Raw genomic sequence first — 12,012 nt, forward strand, 5'->3', positions numbered from 1 at the left:
CTATACTAGTGAGTAGTATTTTGAATGGCTTTTAAGCAAAATCAAAAAGAACAAATTTATTTCTGTTTGTGCAAAAACATAATCTGGTTTGGATTCTCTTTTCTAGCGTTTAAACAGTGAGTCAGAAATGCAGCTATGGGCGAAGAACTGGATATGGAATTAGGGAAATCTGTATTTGAAATCCAGCTCTGCTAGTAACCCTTAGCTGTGTGTTCTCTTCAAGACACTTGATTTATCTGAACCTCAGTCTCTTTATCTGCTAAACGGGGACCTGCTGGTGAAGCAAATAAGTCAATAATGATCTAATGTCATAACATATCACCTTTAAAACTTAGGCATTTATTTTTTTACTAATTTGTGTATGTAAGGATATATGTGTTAGTGGTAGGAGATAAAAATGAAGAAAATTTTCAGACAGAGGCAGGAATATTTTGGTTGAAAGGAAATTAAAGTACTGGAGAACAAGAGCAAGATAAGAATGATTACAATGTCTGCATTTATAGCCCACATGACACAGTTTGGTATTTATAGGTTTGCTAGTGACAACCTTTCCAGTATAGCCATGTTAATTATGAAGTAGCTGCTGGTTTCACTGACACAACACTGTGCACCTGATGGAGGTTGGAACTATTCATCATTTCCATGGACAGTCATTTAATTTAAAGGTCCAAAAAACACACCAATAAATCAGTTTGGGTTTCTGATCATAATCTCCGTAATCTTACTTTGAAATGCCCTGGTGACTTTAACAAATCTTCATGCATTTAATTTCCCAAATATGATTTGTAATACTCAGAGTTGGACTAAAACCTCAGGAAGAGGTGATGGGTCAGAAACTGAACACAATACTAAATGTAGAATTAAATTTTCCAGAGTTAAGCTCCCATTGCTACTTAAGTGCCATAATCAAAGCAATAGATAAAATAAATAAGGAGAGGAAGAAAAAGGGGAGAGGGAAGGAAGGAGGGAGGGAGGGGAAATGGGGGAAGGAGGGAGGGAGGGGAAAGAGAGAGAAGGGAGCTTGAAGAGAGGCTTGGGAACATGTTCAGTGGAAAATCTGTAGAAATGATGTAAGAGACAGCAAAGGCAGGGATTGGAGTAAGGGGTGTATAGCTGAGACTATAAAAACTCAGAGAGAAAACTCTCCATCAGGGCTGAGTTTGGGAGAAACTGCACATACAGGACTCTAAAATTAGGCACCCCTGAATTTTCACAAGGTAAGTTAAATGTAAAAATTTGTAAAGATCTAGGAGATTATTTTACTTAACTATTATATTTATTTACACATACTTGTAAAATATGTTGCGTATGTCTTGATTTTGTTAAAATGTTTTTGATAATTTTTCCTTCTCTCAAAGAAATAGATAAGCTGGAATATTTCTATAGCACAAGCTTAAGATTAAGCTAATAATCTGCTCAGACACTATCTTTCTTATATTCTTTGTGCTTTTTTTGCATTTCATAAGAAAAAGGAAAGACAGGAGAATGATTCTATGTCAGTAGAAGTATTTTGCTTTTTTAATTTTTTTTATAAAAGTTGTCTAAACAATCTGGATGGAAAAGAAAATGTTCTGTTATACAATTCAGTGATTGGTTTAATAATATAAAATATACATTTGAGTTCTGTCTGACACAAATTCAAATTTTTGTTTCAGTTTAGAAATACAAGCATATGCTCAATAAATTCAGCTCTAACAATGTAAAATAGTATTATTTTGAATTACTGTAATAGACTCTATAGAATTAGGAATGTGAGAATTATTTGAGTTATCCTTCTAGAAATGGATTATGGTAATTTTAATGCCCATTTAAGCTATAGAATAGACAGTGTCATAGTCCCCCCTCTAATTGAGTTGCACTGTGGCCTTGCTCAAGAAATTTATTCACAGACTCTCTAAGCTAATCTTTAGATATGACCTAATTAACTTCTTCGCCTATACTTAATTTACTGTGATCCTTCTCCACCAGAAACCTTTGGCTTAGATTCATTGACATTACTGGAATAGAACAACCTTTGTTAATCCGGATTTCAACAGCTTTGTGACCTTGGGCTAGTCACTCAGCTTCATTGTGCTGGAGTCTGTGAGGTGAGATAGGTGAGAAAGTTCCTTTCTAGCCTTGGACACCCTGCTTAGCAGACCAAAGCACATCATCACTGTTTAGCTAAAGCTCTCCCCATTTCTCCAAATAAGTTTCAGGACACGGCTCTGAAGCAGAGAGAACATAACATGCCAGCATTTGCCAGATGCCTCAGTTGGTTTGCAATGGTTGCTGCTCCTCAGCATTGCTCTTGCTCTATTCTAGTCTGTTCTAGTCACCTACATGGGCTCAAGCCTCCTTACCAAGCACCATGCCTTCACCACCACCTTCCGCTGCCTGCTCTTTATGCAATACTGTCTCCCCTCCTGTATTTCCTCTCCTTTGAGCAACTTCATTCCAAAATGGACACTTTCTTCTTCTACTGAGTGCTAAATTCAACAATTTGTAATATCACAATCTCCCTCCTAAAATTCTGTATTCCTTTGATACGTATGTCTCCAAATGTGAAAAGCACACTCTAAATATCAGATGAAGGGCTGGGGATGTAGCTGTGTGGTAGAGCACTTACCTAGCATGCATGAGACACTGGGTTCAATCCCCAGTACCGTATAAATATAAACAAATAAAATAAAAGCATAGAAGCTATAATAACATTTTTTTAAAAATATCATATGAAATAATATTAAAAATTCATTTAAGTTAATAAATTAGAGCTTGAAAGATAACTATGCTTTGGGTTCAACTGAACTCTCTTTACTTTGTCTTCTGCCCTGGAGGATATTTCTGTTATTGCATTCTAATATTTTCATGACTGAAAACAATCATAATTCATTAAGTATCATAGTGATTGCTACTTAGAACTCTCTTTAGTAAAATTCCTTACCCCCATTCAATATTATTTTCTTTATTATGTTTTATTTTTATCACTATGTTGTAATTCTAGTTTCCAAGGACTAACTGTATTCCTTGAAATTAAGAATGCAAACTGATATTTTTTCATAAAAATAGAAAAGTTTTTGAAGTCACCATATTTGAAAGGCAATGTCAGGCTAATATAATTATTATTTGTTAATTGATTCATGTGAATCACTTTACCTGTATTATTTTTACTCCTCACAATAAACCTGCAAAATATGTCTTTGCCCCATTTACCTGATGAATATATTAAAATAGAGGCTAAGTAACATGCTCCATCAGGATGCCGATCAAGGTCTACATAACCTAAGAATTGACACATTTCTACTAATGCATATTTTTATAGTGGAAAGTGTACGTGAAATACCAGGAGTTAAGAGACCAAATTCTAAAGTAACTCAGCTTAATTTCAGTTCATCAATTTTAAACAAAATAGAATTATAATGCTTTCCATATTGACCTATCCCAAATTGTGAGATTAAAGGGCATGAATTAATTTCCCAGTAAGCACTGCAGATTATTTAAAGATTGACTCTAACAATTATAGCTGAAGGAAATGCATGCATTCCAGAGAGTCTGCTCCTGTATAAAGAAATCCTTGCAAGTGAAGAACCTGGAGGACCAGGAAAGTAACTGACTTTCTTTTACATCCCTGGTACCTGGTACATGCTGAGTATGCCTAATAAATGTATCCTGTGGTTGAGTATTATAAAATATATATAATATATTATATATATTTTAATAATAATAAATATATATATAATATATAAATATATATTTTTCTTCTTTTTAAAATTTTTTTTCTTGTAGTCATAAATGGACAGCATGCATTTATTTTTTTTTTCATGTGGTGCTAGGGATCAAAACCAGTGTCTCACATGTTCTAGACAAGAGCTCTGCCACTGAGCTATAGCTCCAGCCCCTATTTTTCTTTCTTTCTTTATATTTGGAAGAGTACTGTTTCATTGATTGTATTGGCTTGTTTAATGTAATTTAAGTGTAAGAATTTTATTGAAATATATTGATAGAAAGTGGGATAAAGAGGGAAGGGGGTGGTCATGTCCCACATTATCATAAGGCTTATTTATATGTAACATTTTACTTTGTTTATTCACTTTTACCCTCTGAAAGATTTTTTATGCTCCATAAAAATTGCCTCTGTACTGAATAGCCACCCAACTTGCTTATGGGAAATTCTATAGCTCTTCCCCATCCATAGTTTTAAAGGTACTCTCTTTTCCCATTTGTGAGCATAAGCATATGAATTAAAGAATAAATTTTCTTAGCAGAATTGTTCAGAGTCATATGCCAAAGTTCTTTTTGGCTTGTCCATGTCATGGTTTTATATCAAAAAATATTTAGTTATTCAGAGATCTAAGTGCAGAATAATATCTAATAAGGAAAGCTCTTAAACTCTGGAGGAATGATTTTTGGGGAATGATGCTACATGTTGCTTTCTTTAGAGTAAGAGTCTATGATGTAAAACATTAATGGCCATGTCAGGATTCTAGTAAGAATTTCATCACAGTTTAATATAGGTGTAAAAATTTGGATCAATCTTTTTTCTAAATCTAGATAAGATTGTAGATATGAATTAGTATCCATACTGATAACACTGGGATTTTAATATCTGCCCTGCATTCCTGTTTACTGTGTGAGGCTTCTTCACTCATTCATTCTACTTGATGTTGACTCTATGCTAAGTATTCAGCTAGGTGCTAAGATTAATTTGGGGATATGGCATAGTCTTTGCTCTCAAGAAGGTTACAACCAGAAATAACTTTTGTTAAACATACAGATCTGGGTTTTCTAATAATAGGATTTTTCTTTAAAGTAGTATTGTAGGTTTCTGCCTTTATTTTATTTTATTTGCAAATAAAAGACTAGTAATCTGACTGAAAATTCCAACTAAACGAACAAACAACAACAAAAATAAAACAAAGGCACTTAAGCACAAAATTTTTGAGATTTTTTCAAAGGCGATAGCATCAGAAAAAGAATGAAAATGATGCCGAATAGACTAAAATCAGGTATACATGTGCACTAGAAAATTACCATTCTTCCTGATTTGTATTACACAGGGAAAGTCATTTTAAAAGACAGATGTCCACCACATTAACAACTCATCCATAAAATCCTTGCTATAGGTGAAATTAGTTTTGGAGATGGAAAAATGTTTTATACTTCCACAAATAGGTTATACTTGAAAGAGCGTGAAACTGGGAGTCTGAAAATGTAACTTGTTGTTCTGGCTCTTCTGACGTTTTGTGACTTTGGAAAATTTACTACTGCTAATTGAAGAGAAATGAGAAATGGAGAACACAATACTGGTATTTTAATTCTTCTTTTTTTTATATATATAGCAGGAATTAAACTCAGGTACACTCTAACACTGAGCCATGTCCCCATCCCTATTTTGTATTTTATTTAGAAACAGGGCTTCACTGAGTTGCTTAGTGCCTCGCCATTGCTCAGGCTGGCTTTGAACTCACAATCCTCCTGTCTCGGGCTCCCAAGCCAATAGGATTACAGGCACACACCACTGCACGTGCCTTGGTATTTTAATTCTTTAAAAAATTGGAAAGTGTTACATTTCTTAGTTTCAATGTGCACCTTCTTTTCAGAATCATACCCCACCATGAAGTAAGATGTCCATCACACAATTTGTTAAAATCAAATTTTCTAAGGAGAATCTTAAATGAGTAATTCTCAGATGTACTTTATGAAATTGATGTAGATGATGTATGTGACAGAATATACAAGCTATAAGGTTCAAGGAAGTGTCTCAACCAACTGATTGCCTCACACTGAAGAAAACTAGAAACAACCGTCTTTAAAATTCTGTTCAAACATTATTACTTATTGAAATATCAAGGTTATCTATATAAGGAAAAACTATTATTGATCTTTTTGATTTTTCATTACAAATTTTGCAGATTTTCAATATGAATGGCTCTAAATTCTATAGGTGATTGTTTAGTGCATGTAACCTTTATGTTTTCTAGTAGAGCTTGGCTTTCAAAGATCTACCTTCAGCTTAATCATGAATTTTACAACATTTAATCAAACCTTTCACATTATCATATGCTTTACAAATGTTTTCATGCACCATTTTAAAGTTCCCAGTGCAGAGATATTATCTATGATAAAATAAGAAATCTTATGAGATGTATATATACATCTTTATATATTTTTAGTAAATAACATTAAATAAACAAATATGGTTATTGCTCTTAGTTGGCAACTCTAAGCCTATTTCATGTTTTTTTGCTAATTCTAAGCCAATAAAATAATTAAATTTAACTAAAATTAATTAATTAAAATTTTGTGAATTAAAAAAGTGACTTTTATTCAACAATTTAGGAGTTTGGGTCAAAGTTACCAGGCCAATAAGGAGCACAGCAAGGATATTTATCACCATTTTTCAAATCTAATACTGATTTTTTCCTAATCACCCCAGAAATAATTTTTCTGATGTTAATAAATAGCTGTCCATTGACTAAAAGCTTTATTTTTAAAATATTCATTTACTCATAACCAAAATTATTGTAGTAATATTATATAGCAAATATATGAAGATATAATTATGTGATATTGGTAGAAAATTTTTGTTATCAAAACCTCCTGATTTATTTCTTTTGAATGAATTCCAAGGAGTGAGAGAGCTGGGGCATATACTGATTCTATTTCCTAATTTTTTGTGTAATTTCCATACTGCTTTCCAGCGTGGCTGTACTAATTTGCATTCCTGCCAACACTATGTGAGTGCACTTTTTTCCCACATCCTTACCAGCATTTCTTATTATTTGTATTCTTGATAATCACCATTCTGAATGGAGTGAGATGAAATATCAGTGTAGTTTTGATTTGCATTTCCCTGATACTGTAGAGATACAGGCACACAAGTGTTTATACCAGCACAATTCACATATCCATGTTGTGGAACCAGCCCAGGTGTATGCCAACAGATAAATGGATAAAGAAAATGTGGTATCTATACACAGTGGAGTTTTACTAAGCCATACAGAAGAAAGACACTGGAGAACATCATGAGGCATTTGCTAATAAATGGAAGGCACTGAAGAAATTCATGCTAAGTGAAATAAACCAGACTGAGAGAAAGTCAAAGGTTCAATGTTTTCTCTCAAGACCAAAATGGCAAAAAAGGGGAAGAGCGGGGATCCCATAAAAATAGAAGAAGGATCACTGGAGCAGAGGAAGGAGATGAAGGGGAAGGGAGGAGAGAGAGGAAAAAGGAGGAACAGTGGAATGAAAATGACTAAATTATAACATACACCTATACGAATATACCACAGTGAATGTCACCTTTATGTATATCTATAAAACACTGACTTTAAAATATTTTGAGTAAATAGAAGAGCAGTAGAGTAGAGGAAGGAGAAAAGAGGGAGGGAGAAGGGGAAAGAAAGAGGAAGTACTACGGACTGACCTGAAACAAATTATATTCTATGTCTGTATTATTATGTCAAAATGCACGCAGTATTAAGTATAATAATAATTCACTAATAAAAACATAAAGAACTCTCCTCTTTTTGTATCCACCTTTCTGTATCCACTAAGATTTTTGATTTCTGAGAGTCTACTCAAATAATTATTTTACCTTGATAGACTATTTATTCCAAATGGTAGGGAGTAGGCCTCAGTCAACACTTTAAAATTATTAATATTAACTGTGTGGTTTTAAAATTATATCAGTTAATCAAGTTCAGTATCATATTATCCTTCCCTCTTCTGAGCCCAAAAGAGGAAACATAACTGTACTTTATGGCAACTTGAATCATAATGCTAATAATTTTTTTGTTTTGAACTGTAGGGGAATGCATCTAGTGACTTACTCATGATGGAAAAAAGAAAACGTAAAAAAAAAAATTCTATGTAAACATTTGAAAGTGTGTGTGTGTGTGTGTGTGTGTGTGTGTGTGTGTGTGTGTAACCCTTATTTTATCAATTCTGTCCCACATTTAACATCTCTGAATTTTGGAGGGAGTCTGATATGTGATAGCATGTCACCACTTAATGAACAGCATTTTTTCTTTCTTCAAACACATTTTAACAATAGAATATCTTATTATAAGTGGCATCTTTAAATCAAAGGTTTGGAAGTTCTTTCTTTTGCCTAGAAATGCCTAAAATTATGGAGGATAATAAACACATCCATGTCACGACCAGGATGCAGTCTTGTGCATAGCCTCCCGCTTGATAGGAGGAACAGCAGGAAGCTTCTTTTAGCTAAGCCTGCACCAGCTACCATCATTTCCTCCACCAACTAGCTTTACCAACTGACTTTAAAAGCCAACGCAACATCAGTAGTCAGTTAGGAACTCTGTTTTATTTGGTCTAAAGAAGAAAGGGTTTGCAAACGCCACATTGCACAATATCAGCAGAGGCAGTGAGCAACCTCAGTCCCTGAATTCCTGTATCGGGTCTCTTTCTATGTAGTGAATTGCATGGACTTTGTGTTAAGCATTGTGTTTGTGGACCCTCCTTTAATATGTGTGTGTGTGTGTGTGTGTGTGTGTGTGTGTGTGTGCAATAGTTACTCTGTTGTCTACTATATCCCAAGCTGTTCTGTTATCAAAAAGACCAATGTGACTGTAACTTAGTGGAGTGGGATAAGTGGTGAGTTGAAGAACCCACAGTCATACAGATTTACTGATCATACTGACTCTGCCTGCTTGGAAGACCACCTTCACTTTCAAAGAAAAAAGTCTGTACACAGTGTTATCATCAGGAACACGTGGCCAATTCATGGTGTCAGAACTAGTCTCCCTTTTTAGAATGTCCTGTTAAAAATTTTTAACTGAGAAGAGAAGGTAAAGAAAAAGTGAAAGTTGAATTAGCCATAAATCTTTAATCTTTAATTAAGTCCTTTATTTTTAATTTTTGTTGAAAATGTGCATAGAATCTGGGGTTTAGGAGATTTTTAAACCATGAGCTATATTTATGCACTATCAACAAAATAGGGAAATGGGCCTAAAGGTAATCTTTTCCTTTCCTCCCTATAATTTCCTGTTTCTAATTTTGTAGCAGTCAAGTTTCAACTGGTTAATCAAATGTCTTTTGTGCGGTAGGTGCCAGGGTGCTTGTTTTCATTAGTGTACCAAATGCCATATTTAGGAACTTGGCCTTTGGGTTAACTGGCTACAAGCTTGGCTTTAAACCATTAAATGAGTGTATTTAACTCAGCATTTATTTTTACATCTCCTTATCCAAATAATCAGGATGTGGTTATCTGTTAGATGATATATTATGACTTTTTTCCTATATACACCCAAGCACAAAAATATATGCCTCAGACATAATCATCAATACTATAAACACCCATCATCCTGTGCCATTTATAAGATTACAGAAATGGAGAGAAACCTTAGTAAGCTGTGTATAAAAATAGTTAAAGGAAATCCACATGGAAACACAAAATTGGGCAATTTCACACTTTAAAACCTATTTTTAACATAATAAAAATGAAGAAGGAAAATATCACAGTGGTAGTTTATCTTTGATTAAATTATAGAACTCTATTTTAAAATAATATATATAAAACATGAGATCAGTTTTAAAAATATACCTTTGTTCTTAACATATTTTCATTTATGTGGAGGACAAAGAAACATCAGCAAAATGAGCACAAATTATGATTAAGTGGCTGACTTTCTAAAGGAGTATCTAAGGCAGTGTTTGGTTGGTTGTATTATTTCTCATATATTTTCTCAATTTTGAGACATAGTCATGATTTATGCAAAAAGTATTATTTATTGTGAAAATACCCAAATCAAATATCAGTTTAGCAAAAAGAGAACAAAAAATTTGTTTCCTGCTTCTTTCCAGGAAAGGATGGAATAAAGAAAATATATAGTGAATAGTATGAAGTGCAAGATTCCAAAATAAATTATTTGATGTGATAATGAGCAAATAGTTTGAGCTAAACTATGTGAAAATTAAAATTATATTTGATAAAAATAAATTTTACAGACAATGCCAAAATATTTTTATCTCCATTTAGTCTCAATAAACATGATTAATACAGATGCTACTCTGCTTATACAAAAAATTTATTTGTTCATATTCTAACATGTAACATATATCACTAAAATTTACACTGAGGTTTTAAATAATATTTTAAGGAAGTGTCATAAAGAAAAAATTTAGTCACACCAAAATATATGTGGTTATTAAAGAAATATTTAGTAACGCTCATAAATATTCCTTCACTTACAAATTATAAATACCATATAAAGGGGCTATGCATGAATCAATTTAATCCTCTCAAAGCTCTTATGAGGTGAGAATTACTTCTTACTTCATAGATAAGTAAAATGAAGCTCAAGTGTGTTAAATTATATATATATATATATACAAGGTCACACTAATATGAAAACAAAAAATGAGAATCAAACCCAGTCCTTCTGATTTCATGGTAGCATTTCGTTCTCTTTGCCCCCAGCAAGTTTTTCAAATTATTATTCCTTAAGGAGACAGAAGTGTGCTGAGACTTCTCATTCATTACCAATGAACCTTGGGAACTTTTTCAGTTCTTCATATTAAGTGGCAAAGATGGCAAAGACTCTATTACAGCTGGCTCATACCTGAAATCTGCCCTCAGCAGGACAATGTCTCCTCCTGTACTATGCAATGTTCATAGTCTAGTATTCAAACAGGCAATCAGCAAGCCCAATAGAAATCATAGATGAATTTTAATTGGCTGTATAAATCAGAAATGTATAAATAACATACATTTGTGCTTACTACACAGAATTTTTAAATGTAATTTTTATATATTTACTTTTTTAAAAATTATAGATTAAAAACTAAGTCCTTTATCTTTCCTCCATAATCTTATTCACCTTCTTTCTTCTTCTGAGGCACTCATATTCATAAATCAAATTTTATTGGTTTACAGTTTAATTGTATGTATATATTCAAAAATATATGGAATTGTTTTCTGTATTTCCAATTCAAGTATATAGTGTTATTATGACATGTTGTTTTAGTCAGCTTTTTCATTGCTATGACTAAAAGATCTGACCAGACAATTGCAGAAGAGGAAAAGTTTATTTGAGAGATCATGGTTGCAGAGGTCTTAGTCCATAGATGGCTGGCTCCATTCCTTGGGGCTCAAGGTGAGGCAGAACCTTATGGTAAGAGAGTATGGAGAAGGGAATCAGCTCACCTGATAATCAGGAAGTAGAGAGAGAGCTCCACTCACCAGATACAAATATATACAAAGCTACACCCCCTTTGCCCCACATCCTCCAGCCATACCCCAACTGCCTTCAGTTATTACTCAGTTAATCCCATCAGGGGATTAATTCACTGATTGGGTTTAGACTCTCACAACCCAATCACTTGTTCTCTGAACCTTCTTGCATTGTCTCACACAAGAGCTTTTCGGACACTTCACATCCAAACCATAACACATGTATTGTTCTATACATCCCACTCCCAGTTTTAATGAAATCCACAAATACATTTAAAAATTCAATGGTAAATAAAAATATATATCGAAATCATTTGCTTTAAGTCCATAGTATAAATAAATTTCAATTGACAAATCCTCATCTTTCAAATGGACCACTTGGGTTGATTCCAGCTTTTTACTACTATAAGGGTTTGGACTTCCAGACTTCCTAATAAGCTTATAAGAGTTTCTCAGAGATATATACCCAGAAACAAAATAAAAGATCATAGTTATTGCATGATCATTTTCAATCCTTATGCCCAATTTTTTTTCAAATGGAAGGATCCATTTCCAAATCCATCAGCATTTTTTATATTTTCTTTTTTCTAGCATTATTCTAAACATATGCAGTGTTATCTTAAATTTCTTGCTGATCTTATTGTGTAAATGGTATATCATTTCTCTTTTTATTTATGTTAAATAGGCTACATATATTATAGGATGTTTATTTTCCATTAACTTCTCTCCTTTTCTATGAAATCTCCATTTATAATTTTGGCCATTTTTATTTAGTTGTGTTTCTATATTTTAAATTTATTTATCAGACTTATTTACATGCTCCAAATCTTATTTTTTCT

The 12,012-nt window shown here is 33.0% G+C and overlaps 1 pseudogene; it reads left to right on the plus strand.

Moving 5' to 3' along the window:
* The window catches only part of LOC144251164 (short transient receptor potential channel 7-like), a 99,647-nt pseudogene extending 99,484 nt beyond the window's left edge, over positions 1-163 (plus strand).
* Positions 164-12,012: the final 11,849 nt, after the last annotated feature.

The sequence above is a fragment of the Urocitellus parryii genome, chromosome Y (genome assembly GCF_045843805.1).
Source record: "Urocitellus parryii isolate mUroPar1 chromosome Y, mUroPar1.hap1, whole genome shotgun sequence".
In the NCBI taxonomy this organism is placed as follows: Eukaryota; Metazoa; Chordata; class Mammalia; order Rodentia; family Sciuridae; genus Urocitellus; species Urocitellus parryii.